Consider the following 20527-nt stretch of genomic DNA (forward strand, 5'->3'; position numbering starts at 1 on the left):
TTCGTTTTCCCTTAGATGACACGAAATGTTAGTCCGAATTCCACAACGTTGACGACGATTATTTGTCGATCTCGGAGTCCGGAACGTTTTGATTTTTTCCCCTGCTGACACAGTTTAATCGGTCGATGTTTACAGTGTGAAGTAACTATTGCATGTAACGCGATCTGCTGTCGCTTTATACCTTGATATCCCGTTGTGCAGAACACACCTTTATGGGATGCGACTTCACGTCAATCAAGTGACACGACGACTATTGGCTGTCGCGCCCCATAATCAGCTGTGACGTCACGCCGACAATCCGACACCGCGACAGAATGTTTTCCCTTTTGTTTATCAAACTACTGACACTTGAATAGTTCTGTGCGGGCGAAGATTTCAGTATTATCCCTCTCAGAAAAACTTGACCCAAATAAGAGTCGGTTGTTTGTTGTAAATCGTTGGTTATTCCTCGTTTCGCCGTCCGGGGAAAAAGGCTCGTAATTCGACACCGAACGAAAATGACGAAATGAATGCGGATTTGACGATGAAAACGGCATGGAGGCATTGTGTCACCGTGTGTAGAAAAACAACACTACCCAACACTAACTTCACAATTGATAAATAAAATATAACCAAGTGCCTTCTATACGTTTGGAAAATATGTTTTGTATTCGGAAATAATTCGGAATTATTTAGCTTTAAAAAAACTACAGTTTTCGTCCTATTGTTGATAACACGTAGCCTGTCCCTCCCCTCAAACGCGGCTCGAAAAAAAACTCGGTACCTAGGCCCTATACACATTTCCATACAACATACAGCGTAAAAAAGCATCGAAACACCACAATGGCAAACAACATATTCCGAACAGTAGATCTTTCTATCAGGGTAAGTTCCAAAGACCAGGCAGGGCTCATTTCACAGAACGACTTTTGTTAGTTACGATAACTCGATTATTGATGAAACATTAAAACATTTCCATGGAAATAGCCCCCTTGATACCTTGAGAATATGCGATGGATTTTCCCCTGCCCTGTTATCAAACTTCAGGAGACGCTTATTTGAAAACATTTTATAGAATGTGGATCCTCATCACCGGTGAGAGGTAGGCTATGATCCTAAATAGCGGAATAAACTCCTAATGCCACGGCTTTTACCGAGAAATTGTCGCCCCGTGAAGGAACAGCACAACAGGCTTTTGAGAAACAACGTTAAGACAGTAAAAAGTGGTACTTTAAGCGCGCTATATTTCTACGGACAGTGTGGGCTGTTTCCGGGTCGTCCAGTGCACGCGAATAGATTGGTAGTTCGGTTCTACCCTTCACGGTACTTCACGACACTCAAATTGCCGCGTATTTGTGGATTGAAGTCATTCTCTAGTAGACTGGGCGGGGTATACAAGCTCGCAAATCGATATATCCTGACTGGCAAAGAAGAGGAGGGCACCAAACCTAAACATCACGTGAAAATTCAAATTCTAGAAATTTATCGCGGTTCCTATAGGTCAGTCGTTTCATTGGTGAGAAATCAGTTTTTTGTTGCAAGGTATTCAATCGAATCCAGGAAAAATATTTAAAATGCGACCTGAAATTTTCAAGTGATGGTGAAATGGGATGCAGCAGTTGGGAACCTTTTGAAAAGATGACCGCCTTCCTCCAGAACCGTCAATCTTGTCACCAGGTGATGACTATAACACGTTTTTATCCTTAAAAAGGACTTCAATACACAAGACACGGAGCTATGATATTTATGGTCATATATGGTCACAATTCCATACTCAATGACCTCCGACGATCTCAGCGGGATTTTGAAATCATAAGACTGAAAGTCACGACTTTTCTTCTATAAATTATCCTGATTGTTTTGTCAGCACGATGCCTTTCCTTCGTATACGTAATAATTACCTCAGGATAGACAGTTCGATGCGGACAGACAAGCTTTTGCTGAAATGCCACCCGAACATTCATTACTTCATTATCACTGGTAAAAGTTTCGAGTAGGTGAAAATTGCACCTCTGATTGCGTAAGGCCATTTCAATTACTTTCCCTAAGTTTTTGGTTTTTATAGACAAATGCATGTCAATGATAAGAAAAACCACATTTATGGGAGTGTTATCATTTCAACTTAATTCTTCGAATTTTTGAAAAATTAAAATGGCTCATAGAATCAGAACGTCAATCCTCTCATACGTTTGTGGGTTTTTTTCTATCTTCAATCAAAATGTCTTGTTGTAGGAGCCCGAACCGAAGAGCTGAATGTGTCATACGGCGCCCGTTAATTTCTCGAGTCGATTGTCACGTAGTTGATTCGATAATGATGATGATACCGAGCCGCGTGTGACGCGGTATTGATACTGAATGTCTGTTTAACCATAAAACACTGACATATGAACGCTTTAAACAATGGATGTCTGAATTCTATGCTGGTATGTATTTAAACAAATCAGCGCTCGCTCGTTTCTGCAGCAGGGATGGATGGCTATAGAAATCACATTAGTAAATTATGTACTTGTCACATTTTATGCTTCATTAAATTATATGGCGACATTTGTTCTTAGTCGATAATTATCAATAGATGTTATATGACAAATATCACCCTCGGCTAATTGAGCCCACGGGCGCGGGTTTCATCCCCGGGGCCACGGAGAACTGTATAGGAGCACGCGTAGGGCAGTTTAGCTGTAATTTCATCCCATGTCGGGGGCGTCTAGGTCCCGTCTGGCTTCCCTTCAGGTCACGTTTGCCCCTGGGCAAAGCTTCCGGCAGCGAAATAACGCGTAAAGAAAGAAAACGCTGCAAAGAAACTTAAGAAATTAAGAACTAAGTGTTTTGAGGTGTTAAGTTACTAATAGTTGACATTTACTTGAATTTTTCGTGTTTTTCTGAAAAGGAATCGTTGGCAGATTGAGTTCCCACGGAATATACAACAACAATCTCATTCTAAACTCCTTTTAAGGCATCATTTTGATTTTCGAAATTGTTCAATATTATACTTAACTGTAAAATAAGTTATGTCATAGAAGATTGTTTGGCTTTTAGCTCCCTTATTGTATCATCTATACCGATACATTAGGAACAATTCAAACGAACTTTTATTGATAGTTCCCTATCTTAAAATGCATCATAAATCGATCAGATCGAGTATTCTTAACACCTCACAGTTCAGGCACTTACGGATAATAGGGACAGTAAAATTCGATTAGTGATAAAAACGTTGCGTCACGATAGACAGTGGAAAATCAGCCGGAACGGCAGCGATCTGGGACGTTAATAGAACATGAAATATGACGCGATTGCTATCTGCCGATAGAGCAAAAGGCGTCTGTAAGCTTCATATCTCGTGCGGAATCTGACCCTTCCGGACCCAGCGGCGATAGGGGCAAGAATAGCGATAAAATCGGTGGGCTTCTGTCAGAAATTGTTTCTAGAAAACACAGTGAAAACGTGGGGAAAAGTTGACAAACATTGACATGAATTGTGACAGCGGAATAATAGAAAGATCTGCCAGGCAGTAATTATGGTTTCTCTCAGCGTCATGCAATGTCATATTGGCCTGCGGGATACACTTTAAATTCAGTTCGTTCACTTTCCTATAACTACCCTCTCTGTGTCTGTCTCTCTCTCTCTCTCTCTCTCTCTCTCTCTCTCTCTCTCTCTCTCTCTCGCCCAGGCCTAACCACCAGACTACCCGGGAAGCGCCCATTAAGCCACACATATGACCGGTCTAATTTCACAAATATATTTGTCTAGTCAATGGCGTTATTATATTCGGATATGAGTTTGTATACACTAGACAATAGACTAATAGGCTCCCCCACTGCTGTTCACCTCTACCCCAAGCTGGTAAGCTGTTTTCGTCGAAAATTTGGCCAAAACATGAGTCGTTCAAAACGAATTCAAAAAGCGGAACGGATTCGAATTCACGCCACTCCCGTTTCAAATCTGTGAACTATAGCAATAATTAGAACCCGATTGTGAAGTACCTTTCGCTGATAAATAATTAATTCAATTTATGAATTATGAATATGTTTCGAATTTATGACGGGCGCGTTTCAATTAGTTTGTGCTCGTAAGAATTTCGAATTCTATAAATTAAGGAAGTTCAATGGGCCTTAATCATGTTTGATGGACTTGAAAATCCAACGGAATAGGTCTTTCTTAGTTAGAATGGTTATAGAATTAGAATCATCAAGGCCTAGTAAGGTTATATTCTATAGAATATATATATTAGGTTATATTCTATAGTGTCGAGACCTGATAGCACACAGTCATCAGTATCAAGTCTGTTGGTAATTCTTGTTTCGACACAAATCTAGATAATAAAAAACTGATCCGTTTTAAGAATCAAATTCAATTCGATAACTCGGATTTGGCAAGGCTCGGGAAATTTCTCTGTGCGTAGCAACGAAATCGTTGAAATGCGTCAACTTTTCAATAATCCTTTCAATCTCGACCGTATTTTTCAAGTTTGAATGTTTCCCAGCCGTTAACTGACCATCGCGCCGGCCAATTTAAAGAAGAACTTATACAGAAAAGATCTTCAGAAAATATAATTCTAGTTGTAGAGTCGAATGATGCCTATACACCCCCAGGGAGTAGCATAATGAAGAGAGGCAGGTATATATTTTGTGTAAGGTGTAAATAAAGTACTTCCGTTGGTATGTTCGTGGTGATGTCTATACGATACCCCGCTGAGAGTGCGCTCCTTAAAACTGACCATCTCAACGTATTTTTACACCTCTAACGCAAGTTCTACCTACCTACAGAAATATGGACCAGATAATTAGGCATTCTGCTCTTTCGAAAATCAGACTAATGTACCTTTTCGTAGTTTTCACTTGATGAGAAGTGCACTTGACTCTAGAGGAGATGGGACATCGATGGGTCTAATTTGGCAGGATTAAGATAATTCGTTCGTTGCTACGCGTATAAGTGTAAAAATTCTAAATTCATTAGGGCCTTTTTCAAAAATTGAAACCGTGTATCTATTGAGATGGGAGCGTATTTCAGAAAATAATCTCTATTCGCTTTGACGCCTCTCCCCTGCTCCCTATTACAGAAAGACAATCCAATGGCCTTCAATTTAGCAACCGATTTTCTAGAATTCCGTTTTGTTTTACTGGTCATTCACGTCAACGGCAAAATAAGAATTCTCAAATATTCTATGATTGGACTTGCTTGTTATTAAATCCCCCAGTAATGAGCAAATATTCTAAATATTACGGCACAATGTTTTTCATTCAAGAAGTTGGTTTATGTAATTCAAAAAGGACACGGCCGCAAATCCATCGAGAAATATCAAAGTGTCATAAGCCTAAACGTCACGCGGAGCCCCACAAAGATGAGACTCGGGGAGAACTTCGAGTACCGGATTATCGGATTATCACATGTTAATCCAGCTCTCTAATCACATTCAAATACAATAAAGGAAATTAGCCACTTGTATTAAAATGTGAGAATAATATTTATATAGAATCCGTACACAGTGGCTATTCAGTAGAGACGCCTTTCCTCATCTCTCATCGCGCCAGGTTCAAATCACCACCTGGCTTTCGACTCTGCGAGTACGGTCCAATTGTCGTCGGCAATATTTCGGTGAAGTGGTTCCCAAATGGTGGGACGAACCGCGGAAAGAGGATTAATCATTTATATTATTGAGTTTTGAATTTCTTAATTTTGTAATGGATTCAATGAGGCGCATGAACTATACGCACTCGATACCCGCTATAGAAAGAGACAGGCACTCGTTGAGATTAGTAATTCTTACATTCAATTTTACAATTTTCACCAGAAAACGAACATTAAACGTAAGCGATGATTTTGTACACGAGATGAAAACTGTACTTGGGATGAAAATATCCGACTCAGTCGCTTTGCTGCCAAGTTTTTTCATAAAGCTTATAACGAGGCATGAATTTTAGAAATATCCGGACACAGTTCCACCACAAAATGATACCTTTTCTTCTGATTAAAATTACTATAGTTGCTGCGTTACGACAAACAAACAAAATGAAGCCGGAAATAAAAGTGGGAAGAGTAGATGCAGGTGATAATTTGTTGTGTAAGTTGTGAAAATATTCTTTCCATTTATGAGCAATGACGTCAATTCAAACTAACACCATTAGATAACAAGGAATTTAGCAAATATTTCTATAATCAGGTGTGGCATCTTATTAGCAACAAAATTGAGATGAATTTTCAAATCCATCAGATTCCATTCTCAAACTCCGGAACCTTTACAATCGTTTTTAAATGAAAAATTATCGTTATGCAAGACTTCGTTTTCGAAGGGACCTATAAATAAAGATAAACGTGTGAATATCACCTATAGTCGCCGAATGTGTGTGTGTGTGGCCGGCGCCGTAAATAGTAATTATGATTACGGAGAATGATTTCAATGATTACCCGATGTCACGAATCAGTTTAGGACACGAGTTCCGGACTATTACGACACTAGTGTTATTACCAGATAGTGGTTTTAGTGTCTCTGGTTTAAATAGAGTTTATTAACACCGGTTTTGGGGGGCGGTTTCACTCTCCCGATTCACGGGTAGTCATTTTATCGCGATTTTAAGATGATGATGTTTGCTTTTAAATGAATCTCAACGGGAGAAAATAAGGCGTCCGATGACAATTCTTACGCAATATTCGGTCACAGGGGGCGGTAGTGTGGAGACCGGTATAGAATTCAGAGCAAAATAACTAGTTATTCACGAATCATTAATTGTTCAGTTTCCATTCGATGTTGGGATAGATTGAGATTAGAAGGTAAACAAATTGTATATCTTTGATTTGACTACCAACGAGCTTAAACGGGAAAACTAGATCAAGGTCTGCATGATAGAAAACAAACGTACGCGACATCAGTGCTTATTTCAAATGAAAATCCCGTGTTTCGTTCCCGAACGTGCAGTGGGGATTGTAAGGGGCACAAAATCAAATCAAATCGAAATCAATCGAATCAATAAGAGGAACAATTCAAACATTTTCTCCGACCTCTTTCGGCTGAGACACTAGTTGGGTTTCGCCGAGTGTTGTTCAAATATATAGAGAATCTCGCACTAATTTAACGCAGATGAGTCCGAAAAGTTTTCTTAAAGCTCATAGTTTATCGATTCGATCTGATAGTCTTCTTCAGGAGTTCGGACTTCATTTCTCGTTATATCAGTGTGGGATTCTCTAAATACTATCGTCACAACACGGACTTAGTTTCACCAATGGCGTTGTTCAAACAATAGCAAATTAGTTGATAATTACGGTAATTGTGACTATAGACTGAGGATGTGTTTTGACGGTATTTTTGTAGATGGGTTGGTATTAGAACCGGTCATATTGTGTGTATATGTTATTATTAGGTGATTTATAAAGTCTAAGGCGGGCTAGTCTATTAGCACTGCGCTACCCCGCCCAGTCATTTTCTTCAATACACAGTCGACATAATAGAAACTCGAAGCCCGGTTTTGTTTGTATTATCTGAAGTAGTCCGATTCCCCGCGGTAGCAAAACAGCTTATACACAACGTTCTGAATACGTTTACTTGTTGTTTGGGCGTTTTTTCACGGCTGGCGACGTCTCGGTGAAAAAACACGATCATTATTAAAATACTATCTCGACTCGGAGTGTGTTTAAATCGCTACATTCATTATGCCCGCTATCTAAACTTCAAATTACCCATAGACTATCAGACGCCTGTCGGTTTACCGTATCGGTTCTGGGATCTCGGGCCATTTATTTTCAAAAAAGCAGAAAAAAGTGAGTTTTTCAAAATGTACGGCTTTATTGATTGATAAAATCTATGTATGATATCTGCTACTGACGTTAGAGAAAAAAACTGCAAAGAAATCTATGTCTTCATTTTCTCTTCACATTACATCTTCACCATCTTTCAGTCGTTTTCTTATGAGTAACAATCGAATGTGGGCCCCAGGAAACTGTTATGAGTAACAACTATGTATATATAGAATAATGTTATTCCAAATCCGGCACGTCATTAATTGCATCGATGATTATTTTCACGAGGTTAAAAACCGGGTTCAGCTGTGCACGGATTTTGTGACATCAATTTTCTATAGTTTCTGTGTGTAAAAACTCGCGAGTAATGGGGTAGTTCATTGTGCGGCTTACAAAGCGTAAACATTGGGGAAGACGGTTCCTTAAAATAACGGCGGGCACCACAGCGAATAACGGTAGCATTTCAGCGTTGAATAGCCTTCGAGACAGATGCCTTGCCTGAGGCGCATAGCCAGAGGCATGGCCCCGAATCTATTCCGGACAACCTTGCCACAGGCTTGAAGCCTGTATTTTCCAAGCTGGGAGCCAGGCTCCTGGTGAGACTACAGGGTATACGCTACCGTCCAACAGTTTGTGCAAATTAGCCATAACTCACCGTAAACCAGGCCCCAAGCACATTCGATAACCCCTTGAAGCTTTCACAAGAAAGCTAGGGGCATTTCAACGCCGGGATATCGTGTCAAGTTTGTTTTTATGCGGTGTTAAAAAGAAAACTAAATGTGCAGCGAAAAGGTCACGAAAGGACGCGCGGAGCTATCCATTAGATTATTAAAAACGAGCCATAATAAACTCGTCGCATTTTCCTCGCATTCTTTGGGAGCTAGATTTCATGGCGACGGCAGCGACATCTAGTACCACGTAGTCGGCGAAAGATTATCTTAAATGAGATGTTCTTTCGTCGTTGATCTAATCTGCACTTTCAACAGAAGCTCAAACAAAGCATACCCTGAAAGCGTTATTATATTTGTACAAATAATTGCAAAATAATTGGCTGTAATGTTCTGCGCGCCATCGTCAGATGGTGAGGGTTGGTTTTTTCCTTGTTCGCGCGATGTCAAGGTTAATTGTTCGCCGTTAAAACGCTAATGAACGGAATCCCGGATGGAATTGGGATAATTTCTTGAGGAAAAGATCCAATCACTAAGGCAATGATTCAGTGATTATCAGCCGTTTAGAGGAGAAAACGAGCTCGCCAGAAAATTCAATTTTTCCACACAGTCATCTAGCGAAAAATGTTTCGATTTAACGCACAAAAGAAGTATTTTTCGAGATTATCTCATTCCACTAAAATGATCGATTCCTTTAGTTATCTATTCATTTTCAGCTTCAGTTTTCATACGCTTGGACATGAATATACGATTAGACCATACGGTAGCGTGAACGGTCGTAAAATCCTTGAAAATAACCGACTAACGGAATTAATATCGATGTTGTTTTGGGCATTTTGATGGACAGGTCGAGTCAGTGCGTAAAGAACGCGATCTTTGGATAAAGATTTGATTGAATGAAGGGACACAGTGTCATTATGTTGTTAAACCAAGGGGCGCTCAATAAACGACAAGCTATTTATGAGTCTATGATTGACAGTCAAATAATGAACTGGTTGGCTTTAAATGTGACTCTTCACTTCGGTGTTTTAAGTGCAGTTTTAGGTTGTGCGCTCACGTACAAAATCCACTCGAAATGTATAAAGTCTTCACACAATTGTAGAAAACGTTACATTACCAAAGAATTCGAAGAAACTATTTCTTGTATAGGTCCCATGTACGGTTATTTCCATCTGACAGGATAGTTCCGTCGTTTACGATGACGTCATTATATCAAAAATCTATCATTTTAGTAAGGAAATTGACCTGATTTCAGATTGTTTTTGGATTCAGAATAGTAATCTTGAAATGCAAGATAAGGAGACGAATAGCAGTTCGAATACAGACATTCAAGTCGAGGAGATTTTCGTCTTTCAATTTCTATTAATATTTATCAAGTATTAATTCTATATATTGTTATGTCGCTTGTTTACAGCCTTCGAATAATCAGCGAGGTCATTATCGAGTCTATAGAACTCGACTAAAAAGTTAAATCCAAGTAATGTTCAGTATACAATAGAAATCCTACAGCATTATAGAAGGAAAGTAGCCCGAAAGTTAGTTTGTAGTTTATTCCTGAAGATGACAATTAGAATATATGTCGAAACATCGAAATGAACTACAAGCTCAATGAAACCTTTCGGACCTCGGGGATGTTCTTTATCGTATATTGTCACGACGTGTATTCACGGCGTTTCATCAAGATTATTAGTATGTTTCAATATTGAGCGGATGTCGCGGGTCCTATACCGGGGGACTGCTGGCTCGACCGATTTCTCCAATACGATACACAGTGTTTGTGAAGAGGTATTTTTACCAGATTTACACGGCGGATTATCGCATGTTTGTGGGCTGGTTTTCGTGGGTAATTATAATAAGTTCAACAAACACGTACAAAACAGAATCAATTTTTGCCCCGAAGGCACGGTTGACATTCCAACCACCAATACGTGGGACCTCCCCGGGTACGAATCAAACCACGAACAAACACAAACAATCCTACGATATATCTATACAAACCTACTATACCGGAAGAAGTCAATGTGTATATTCAAGGGGTTATAATTTCCTCAAAATCTTTGTACTTTTAATTGAAATTCTAGTGCACATTCAGTAGTGACAAGTAAAGAGGCTCAGAATTGAACTTCCGTTGGCTTTACCTTGAAACGGGATGAAGAAGGTGACCATAATCTATTCATGTATTTACGAGGATATGAAACTCTTATTGTGTGGCAGGTATAAGAGTTATAAGTGTAATCTTGACTAATCATCTCTCAGAATGTATGGACATTATGAAGTACATTGCTACTGAGAAACGAGACTTTTACGAAATTTAAATTTATTTCATTTAAAAAATGCGTCAACGCACGTTATTATTCTTGATCGATCTAATTTGCGTTCAATTGTGATAAGTATTATAATGTATATGGGTAGTATTTATACAGCAATTACTTGATGACAGGGTATTCTGTCCGATTTATAAAATAAGAACACCTGGAAACAACGTCAATTAGCAAATCTACCAGTTAGGAAATGGAGTGAAGGGCTTCAGGATCTGTGAATGGATGGAGCGAAGAGGGACATAATACATTACATAATACTGATGGAACTTTATGAAATGGAAATCAATCTTTGACACCAGCACTTTGGTGGACTTGAATTCTCATAAAAGTTCTTCAAATCCTTGTGTCAAAAGTTGCAAGCTTAAATCACTGAATGAATATACGTTAGCAATTTGCTCAGTGCTCCGGTAACTCCGACGAGCTATCAATATCAGGTGTGATAGTCGTGTACGGTGCTAGGGGCAGCTATTACTGAGTAAATTCTCCGTCGTCGTGTCGACTGATTGACTATAAATCAAGTGTTTATTTACCAAGTCTTCAGAATACAGGAAGATGCCATCATTTGTAAATTGTCTATTCGGTCGAGAAAAAGAGAGTCGTCGAAATTTTGCGGAGGTGCTGTAAGCGAAATGAAATTAGCATATCGAACAAGAGGCGAAAATCAGTTCTTTACGAGATAAATTATCGTATGAAATGAACTAAGAGAGAGAAACTGAGAAGATGTTCGCTATTACTTAACTCTAAACATTTATTTCCACTCAGACGAAAACCTCCTATACAAGATACGTATTTGATTTTAAGAATACGTTCACGCGCGCCATTTTTAATCGATCTAATTTGCATATTAAACAATAACATGTATACACACGTACACATGGATATTGTTTATTAAAGTTATCGAAATGAAGCTACCCTAGATATATCATTAATATGGGATTGCGTGTTCAGGGATTCGTGTCTGCTATCTGTAACCGATCTGTCGTATTTACAGTTGATATCTGAAAAATCTAATGAGTTTTTCTAATGACCAGAATGTGTATTGTCGGTTTTTGAACGCCGTCTAAGCGATTTCCTGGCCCCGAGCACAGCGTACGCCGTATATACATATACACCCACAGCACGATTCGTCGTTGTGACGAGTAGGTTACGTGCAGTTATTTTTTGTACGGATCCCGCAGAACATGTGACGTCATATAAGCGTTGTTCAGATCGAGTCGTTTAATTAACTGTCGTGTAACGCGGTAAAAACGTGTCATTCAACGTTTTGTATTGCGCTAATGAGACGGCGATACTGTTCATACCGGTTGCAAGACGAGACGAGTATTTGCCAGTGGTGTACAAACGTGTTTACAAAGACGTGTGTCTCACTTCCGCCTTAACGTTACCCGAATAATAGGCCTGCAACCCCTACCCATCTCCCAGCTCATTAAGTTTCAATCATACCCAGATAAGCGTCACAGCAAACGGAAGTACATCGCGTGTCGCTTGCCTGCTTCTAATGGAATGCGTTAGCGGTTTTTGAAGTGTGTTTTTTGATTGAATTACGAACAAAATATTTTCGATGTCGCCATCGACTCGATACGAGGAACGACGCCTCGTTGTTACTGTTCGCCGATGTTATATCATCGTTATTATCATTATCTACGCTTTAGGCGTCTCGCAGCAGCGAACTATACGACGGCGCCATTTATCTCGAAAAAAGACAAGTCTGGTAGATTATGACGCGTAGATGGCTAGAGGGCTGCCCTTACAGGCTTCGTTAACATCTCCTCGGCAATAATACCGAATCGTACCGTTACAGATAACCAAATCTGCCGTCAAGTCGATGGACTGCATGATAAGTAACTCCTGGGACTTATTTAGCATTCAATATTTGACTGCGCCGAGGGTAATAGGGTTACATTAAACGGAACATCTCCAATTATATAAACTAACAAAACTACCGGAAATCAATCCAACATTGCCGACGTCAATTGTTCTATGACGATTTGGGGCCGATTTGTCAACGTAACCGACATCGATCTGCTGCCGAGGATCTTCACAGCGCTACTGCAGCAGCTACTGATGATGATTTCTACCTGCAGGCTATATCGTTGATTTGCCTGGTAGATTAAGTTTGATTTTGCAAGACGAAAGAAGAAAAAGAAGGAACCAGACGAAGTTTTAATCTTCGGAGAGTTTTTATTCGTCAGTAAATGATTCCCTATCTGCTCGTTATCGCTACACGCGGCAATCAACGAATATATTGACATTTTTTCTTGACCAGAAACTTTTTTCCGCGTCTCTATCGACTACGCGTGGAGATACTGCCAATACAGCGTTGAGCAAGTCATTGCGGAGTTAGACGAAGGGGACTAAAGGTAGAAACTTATAAATTGAAATCCGCCTTACAGCGAACTGGCCGTGATCGTCTAGAGGTTAGGACATTGCGTTGTGGCCGCAATAACCCAGGTTCGAATCCTGGTCACGGCATACATTTTATATTTCCATGATAAGACCGATCGATATATTTTGATGGAAATACATTTTATATTTCCATGATTAGACAGATCATTATATTCTAGTGACATCTTGCAAACAAGTAGATTACAAATTTCTTAATATGAAATGATACAACTGTGTACAAAAATGTATTCTCACATGAACCCATCCTCCCCCGGCAGGGATTCGAACCTGATGGCATCGAGATTGCCACGGCACGAAACCCTGCCATAATCGACCGTGTGCGCAGATACATGCGCAGTTCAGATGATGTGATTTTTAGCCAATCAGAAATCCCGTTTTATTTTAGCCCGGGTTTTCCCATTTATAGTTCTTCCTTGAAATTTGCCTCAACGATTATACAACGAGCAATCTGATTGGTGCCGCCAGTTTTCGTTCGGAAAGCTGCGCATGTACCTGCGCACCCGGTCTACTGATGCAGGGGTTCGTGCCGTGGCTGAGTGTAGCGATGCCATCAGGTTCGAGTCCCTGCAGAGGGAGGATGACATGAACCAGGGATTGTATTAAACGGCATTCACTCAGCACTGTACTAAACAACTTAACGTGTGTAATCCGCAGCTAAAGACAACAAGATGTTCTACTATTCCAAATCCCAGATCAATTTCTTTGATGTTTGCCTTTACGCATGTCAATTGGACAAGGGGTAAGTTTAACGTCCCTTGTGGTCTAATTAACTTGTGTATAGACTGCTTTGATTTGTGTTGTAGACTGTTTTCTCATTTGTTTAAGATTCAAGGCATATTTTGCAGATGCTGATTGTAAATAGACTTTATCCGGTAGTCAAAGGAATTTGTTGATTAGTTTAAGAGTTGGCGACCGATGACAAAGTCTCAGAAGATGTTACGAGCACCGGAGATTTCAGTTTTTATTTCTGGACTCAATAAAGACCTACTCCGGCCTTTTTATACGTGGCCGGGCCCGGTGAGTCCTGTTGACTAAAAACAACGACTTTCATTTATCGATACAGATAAAAAGAGGAGGGACACTTTTATTTATGCCGTAGTCACGTGACTGTCCGCCATTAATCATGACGCAAATGACGCGTCGCCATAATGTCTCCACTTCCGGTCTACGTATAAAAACCATTTTAACTTCCGGTAACGTAGACTAGCGATCTATAAAACCCGCAATTGTTTGTCTAACAGCATCTCGCAGAGGCGGGAAACAGCTTATACATGATTTAGATTAAATATTGAAGAGACTGTAGATATTTACGAAGACGAATGGAGTCGTTTACAGAGCTGTAGTTTCCGATCGCTCTTGATATCAGGATGTACCTCAATCACTGATTACAGGACTTAGATTGCTGCTTCCCCTTCACCGATGGAAGTGAGATAAGGACTTGCTAGACATTTGGACCAGTTAACCCATGTACGTACGTATAAACTAGTGTTCTAACTCTAGTTTATTCGCACGTTTTAAATCTCAGGACCAAAGTTAGTTGAACTTGAAATTACGATAACGATTACGATTACGATTTTGTTTACACTCCAACCATTTCCATGGTATATGGAATGTTTCGTGTAGGTCCCGCCATCTGGTGGACAGCGGACGTGACAAACGCTTCGATTATTAGTTATCGATGGTCACACAGACTTATCAACAGTCTGTTTATCATCCACACCTTGATTCGTTTATAAGACCGAATTGTTGTATATATTCCGGCGGGCTGCACACTCACTGAGAGTTACATCGACTGATGTTGTCTCGAAGCCGTTTCATTAACGAACTGATTACGACACATATCGCAGACGGACATCAAATCTGGCTTGGTTTCCGTTTATACTGCGTGTACAAAGTATTTTCAAACACATCAGTAATAAGGTAGATAATTACTGCTAGCCGATGGTAACTTCGGCAGTTTCCGAGCGTGCTAACTCGCGTTCGGTTGTGACTCATTAAATCTGTTATCGTTCGCGTTCGATTGGGTCCATCACGATACCGCACTTCCGGTACGGACAATAGCCACGTGGTGCGTTTTGAATCTAACGACTGATCCGCTCAGCCCGAGGAACTTATCAATTTGCATGAATTTTTCATGGGTTTAAGTAGATTTTCACACGTAAGATGTACATTGCTTTGACAGTTTGTCATCCATCAAGTTGAGCGCTGTTTTTGGTCGTGTTTGCATGTTTATAGTTAATGAATCAGTTAACAAACGTTCACTAGGAGCAGGTGACACAACACCAGCAATGGCGACGGCAGCGACGGTGACAGCACTGTGTGTTCATAGAGATATATATCTCGTGTGTTCTTGACACCGAGTAATCTGTTTTCACAACAGGCTCGAATCATCTGAAAACTTCAATTCATCTCTGATTTATTGAACACTTAGTTTAATGGAACGATATAGTAACGATTAATGAGATTTTTCATGCTATCTACAGATTTAGATAGCTTCTTTTTCATCTGCCCATTCGAAAGTCGCGCGAAGCCTCGTCATAATTATCTAGACAATTTTCCAGTTTAGTTTGATAAATGTCAAGAAGTCAAGAATTTAAGAAGACTGATTGGCGTGAAGTTGAGGGAACCGAACATACACAGAAATGCGAGTCCTATAGGCATCAATATTGACGTGACGTCAAAACGGGGCATACTGGCCGTCGAGCGCAAGTGACTAACTGAAGTGAAAAGTCGCAGTTGGTGGCCATTTGACGGCCAATGACGCATTTGAATGATATTTTGAGTAACCAGAGATGCGAGAGAGCCTCTTACGTGGGGTATCAGTCACTCGGAAGGCGAAATCCAAGGTGTTAATGCAAAGAGCTATTCTACAGGATGCCAACTAATCGAAAGGATGTACAGTTATGCCATACCATTAAAAGATTTAGAAACCCACTGATATATTCTTCTTTTCATTTATCTTCTAGATATCTCCGAATTTTCTCTATGATTTATCTATTGATTTTAAGTTCCGAATCAATATTGACAGGAAATTGAGGCCCAGCTATAATTATACGGCCTCGTGTGGTCAAGATACAGAGTTAACCACACGACCATAATAGATATAGGATTTATACGACAAAGTGGTAAATTCTAAAGGAATCTGTGAGACAAATACAATCCAAATAGGAAATCGAATCGTAAATGAAAATGCGGATAAACAAAGACACGGCGTCTTCATCGGTATTAAACACATCCAACACGCTTCATCATTAATTTTCAATCATTCTCTTTCATAACCTTAACGACTTACATACACAGACATTAAACTAAACCCGTCGTGAAATGCATGTCTCCGTTCGTTAATGGGGTTTGCTGTCAAGTTGCTCGTGTCATCGACGAAGAACCGAATTGACATCAATTCTGTTTTAAGATAGATCGGTTTCGGCAAACACATGCAAAGCTGCATTTAAATTTCAACAAACGTGGCTCGTAAAACTCATTACAGTTTAATTAATTCTGACCCGTGGTATAGTTTTAATTCCATTAAGCCATTATACCCCACGCAATGTTACAATTTCGTTGATTTCTCCGATAGACAGGGGCTGTTGCGGTTTTGCGGTGCGCCATCGCTTAGCTAAAACGGAAACAATAGCCAACACGCTCACAGATCCACCTGCCGCGGATGACGAGCTGTCCAAATAAAATAAATGATTCGATTTAAAAAAATATTAATTGTATCCATCAGAAAGTATTCGGATTTTAGCAATTCACGTTGGGAATTGATACAACATTGGACATGCCCAAATATGGGAATGGCACGAGCCAAAGTTATATATTTTTTAATGGATATATTTTGATCCTGGTCGAGCTCTTTGAACAAATGCTGACAGAATTGAAATTCTTGTAATCAGAAAATTAGAGATAATAGGGTATTTGGCAATCAGTCACCTCACTAGACTAGTCACCTCACCAGACTGGTCACTTCACTGACAATCTATAACGAATTAACTAATTCTTTATGACCAAACAAATTCAACCGCCTCTAATCGGCGGCATAGTGGTTGGTGCACTGGGTTTGACTATTGCAATTTTGGAATTACGAGCTAGTATTGCTTTCCCGAAGTACTATATTATACGTGCCTTTCGGTGAAAAATGTCAATTTTGAAATAAAGAACTGCCATTGACATTTTTGCTCCTGACTTACCCCGCCATTGGAGGGATTCGAACCTGGTTGCGTCAGCTCCGTGTTCGGATGACGACGGCGCTGTAGACGATGATGGGGGCGATGAAATGAACAACAGAAATTTTGAATACGCCGATTACACTGCAAATAATGAGAATGAAGCATTTTCTATTTGCTTAATGTTTTTATCATGATTGAAGTTTTGTGAAATAAACGGTTAATTATTCAGCGACTTCAGACTGCGCGCTCAACGTTTGAACATTAACAAACATATTACAAACTTTTATAAGTTAATTACTCATTCTGTTTGTGATAGGAATGAGAGGTTTTGAAGTCTTCAAGTAAATTGCGTCGTTATCATGTCTCAACTGAAGATGCCTTTCAAGTCGTGGAGTTTACCCGTTGGAGTGTGTTAAAGACACGAGTCGTAATTAGCAGTACAACAAATCGCAAACAGAGACTGTGTCTATCCGCTCTACCGCAGCAAACAGAGCCTGACGTATTTACCGCAGTCGGCTTCGATCTATATGTAAAAACAGCTCATGTTTGAATAATCTCTTTAAGGAGACTTTCATGTTTCTTTAGAGAAGAAATTACGCGTCGGTGGATGTCGGAATCTTTCTTAGTTACCTACGTCATGGGGTACACGCCAACGCGGGGGGGGGACAGAATGGGCTTGGAATTTTTCATTCCAGGTAGAAATTTGCCTGCGTACAGCTATATTACGAAAAGGTCATTTGAGATTCGGTCTACAAAAGGATTTCTTATAATTTCTTATTGATTTTTGATAATATCCAAGATATACATAAACACTTGGAATTGTTTGTCCGGCTTACAGCCCTGTATGGACATATTACTTTGTGTCTGTCGTGATAAGACAAAAGAGTGTACATGCCTAGAGATGCTAGATACAGATTGTGACAATGCAAACATCTCTAATTCATAATCACTTGTTAGAATTGCTTTGTCCGAGTGGGTTATTATTAATCGAAGCAACATGGCGTCTTCGACGGCAAATGATTATTCATGTTTTTCTATTTGCACGCAACGGACGATTGATACTTACTAAGATTCACCGCCCAGAAAGATGGTGGCTATAGTCGTATGTATAAACATTACCGGAACAATACGGACCGTTATCATGTCATCAGAATAAACCATTGGAATGTATTGAATTATAAACAACGTTTTCTTCAACTCACACGCTATAATGACGACCCGGAAAGCGGTTGGGTTTTGAATAATTGAGTATTGATTTTACCTTAAAAGCAATAGAATGATCATCGGACATGAATTCTTAAAACTATGGAGGGTTTAATTGTTTAAATCATTCGTTAACATCTTCCAGGGAGTTGTTAATTGTAACCAGTACAGAGGAAGCTGAGAAAGCGAAAATGAAATTTCACAGGTTTTGAATATTCGCACCTGCATAGATTTGAGGTACGAGATTAGAGACCGGAGTAAGTCTGACTTTTAAGTTGAACTACGAAACTCTGGACACACCATCGATCTTAACTTGCGATTCGTCTTTGCCTGGTATACGTGGACCTGCACCAAAGGCTCCTTTGAATTCTAATGCTGAAATTATGACTAACACTTTGTCTGTTTACGGCAAACCTCTGACAACTCATCACTGCGCTGCACTTCAAGTGGTCCAGGGATTTACCCCAACGTGTGAATTAATTTCCTTTTGCTGGTTAGAAATCTTTTTCTTCTGTGTGCAATCTTTGAAATTGTAATCAGATCTTGTGGATAATTCGGAATATCTAGTGTGTATGTGTTGTGATGTGTATTTCCTGTAGGTAACGCCGTCTCACAATAGTAAGACGGATGTCTCTTGTTGGGTGTCGAAGATCGAATCAGATCATCTAAAAGTCAGAGACCGCCATATCGATCCGAAACGAAGAACGATCAATGCGTCCTCTCCACTGCAAAATATTTACAAAGATGTTTCAAACGACTGCAAAACGGCCCGATATGCAAAGATCGGGCTTTAACGCTATTCGCATCAACCGAGTCGTGATAAATTAGAAAAGAATGTTTTCTCAATAAGCCATTGATATGAATTGAGTCGATACTAAGTGATCTTTTCTAACAAGAAACTTTGTTACAGGTTCTGTAGTGCTAATTGACTGTGTATTGAGATTCGTTGGAATGGAAGTAACGACTGTCTTCAGATCGCGGTGAGATATCCGTTTTTATCGCGCGCCAGCATGCAGTTATACCGGAAGTGATGATCCGAACGCGGCCCAATTTGCTCCCGGTCGTTATTATACGTTACCAAAAACATTGACGCCTTTAATTCCTAATCACTGACAATTCATGTAACTAAACAGAAGATGCGGCGGTAAACAAGAGCCGCGGCTCGGTCGGGGTATCGTTAATTATACAGATCCTTCTCCCGATGTCGCTTCGTTATTTTACCGACAAGACAATAGCTAAAGTGGATATCATTGTGGTCAAAACCGATGGCATCTTATTAACGTTAAAATGGCTTCTATTGTACGATACATCGTTAGCGGCTTATAACGTATCAATAAGAAATCAGACAAACAAAGAATCAACCTCCGACTCTCGTGTGCGATGCACGTATTAATTGTCATCGACGTCAATAATTAGTAACCTGTATTACTCCTAATGTAGAATCTTACTGTTTCATCTCTGCATCTCCAGATCAGTGAACAATGACAACAATTCATTAAATAGGACAACACGTTATTGTCTGTCGGAGTGTCGGCACATGTCGACAGGTGATCGCCCATCCATAGTCGCACTTTCCTAACTACCTACTCGTCAAATTATCGGTACTAGAATGGGTATGAAGGTGCGTTCGGACCCACCTGGTAGGATCGCGTGAGTTATCCAGACTATAATGTATGTTCTATGATGGCAGATGCGTTTGCAAGTTTACGGAGCTGTAATGTAATATGTATATACGTATGGTTCCTATGAAACTGTGTTTGGTTTATATTGAAAATGGTAAATGATTTGCCCAATTTTGTGTACCGTATGACTGATCCAATCATATGCATTATGCCGAAATCTTGCAATTTGGCTAGATCTAGTTCCACGTTGTTTCGTGGATGGGTCTGACTTTTTGACGTTCGTGAACTAAATCAATTAAGCAGTTTTTACAAATTACAATAGAAAGAATCTTATAAAATAATAAATTTAACATGAATAATCAACTTTATTTGAGATATTTTTGTAAATCCAAGATGAATTTATCTGCACACGTGTATGGCTATAAGAAACAATG

General features: G+C 39.8%; 1 non-coding gene across 1 annotated transcript; it reads left to right on the forward strand.

The window, feature by feature from the left end:
* The first annotated feature begins 13096 nt into the window (after positions 1–13096).
* Positions 13097–13168, forward strand: Trnah-gug (transfer RNA histidin (anticodon GUG)). Its single transcript has one exon. It is a non-coding gene; the product is annotated as a tRNA-His (tRNA).
* Positions 13169–20527: the final 7359 nt, after the last annotated feature.

The sequence above is a fragment of the Tubulanus polymorphus genome, chromosome 5 (assembly GCF_964204645.1).
Source record: "Tubulanus polymorphus chromosome 5, tnTubPoly1.2, whole genome shotgun sequence".
Taxonomy (NCBI): Eukaryota; Metazoa; Nemertea; class Palaeonemertea; order Tubulaniformes; family Tubulanidae; genus Tubulanus; species Tubulanus polymorphus.